At 42.4% G+C, this 861-nt stretch overlaps 1 non-coding gene across 1 annotated transcript; it reads right to left on the bottom strand.

Moving 5' to 3' along the window:
* Positions 1-408: 408 nt before the first annotated feature.
* Positions 409-480, bottom strand: TRNAH-GUG (transfer RNA histidin (anticodon GUG)). Its single transcript has one exon. It is a non-coding gene; the product is annotated as a tRNA-His (tRNA).
* Positions 481-861: the final 381 nt, after the last annotated feature.

Consider the following 861-nt stretch of genomic DNA (forward strand, 5'->3'; position numbering starts at 1 on the left):
GAGGAATTATGTGGCAAATATATAATTATGCTGAAATGGCTGCTGCCTGCACAATTGCATAAAATTCCAGTAATCGTCATTATACGTTCAGCTTCAGCTGAGCTCATCCCAAGCCGATAATACAATAACTTTGCAGAAAAGGTACTTTAAAGCAACGATTTTTCCTGCATCCCATAAAAACTTGAAAACGTTTTTTCACTGTTTTGGACAAGAAAAAACGATGGTATTATATAACAGTATATAAAATGTAAATTATTATGAACGATTTCTGTTTTAAAACGTGATCATTTGTCTGGTTGGAGAGTGCGAGACTAGGTGATAAAAACGATTAAAACAGAAAGATATTACCATATTTTAAATTGTATAAATAAAAATGTCGCCCAACTGCCGTGACATTGCCACCCGCAATGCCGTGACCCGGATTCGAACCGGGGTTGCTGCGGCCACAACGCAGAGTACTAACCACTATACGATCACGGCGAGCTACTTGGGCTCTGACATATGAGTCCCTCAGAGCTTTGATACCCTTGATCGTGTCACGTGGTGTCTTGTACAGGTGGCTGTTGTATGTTGAAGCACTGGTATTTCGCCTCCTTTTCCACTGGTCTATTCCCACTTTCGTACCTGTAACGTACACAAACCTACCTGACACAACTCTGCCATCAATTTCTGAGGAGAACTGACACACCGTGACTGCACCTCCTGTTCCGAGTGTCGGATGCGGTTCTAGACTGAGAGCCCATTGCTTGTTGCTGCTGTTCAAGAGCAAAGACACGAACTCAGCAGCAAATCACGAGCAGAGGACGGAAGCGAGAGGATTATATATAAAAAAGCTCCAGAACTAGAGGCCAGAAATCTATT

This window comes from Lissotriton vulgaris, chromosome 12 (assembly GCF_964263255.1).
Source record: "Lissotriton vulgaris chromosome 12, aLisVul1.2, whole genome shotgun sequence".
Lineage (NCBI taxonomy): Eukaryota > Metazoa > Chordata > Amphibia > Caudata > Salamandridae > Lissotriton > Lissotriton vulgaris.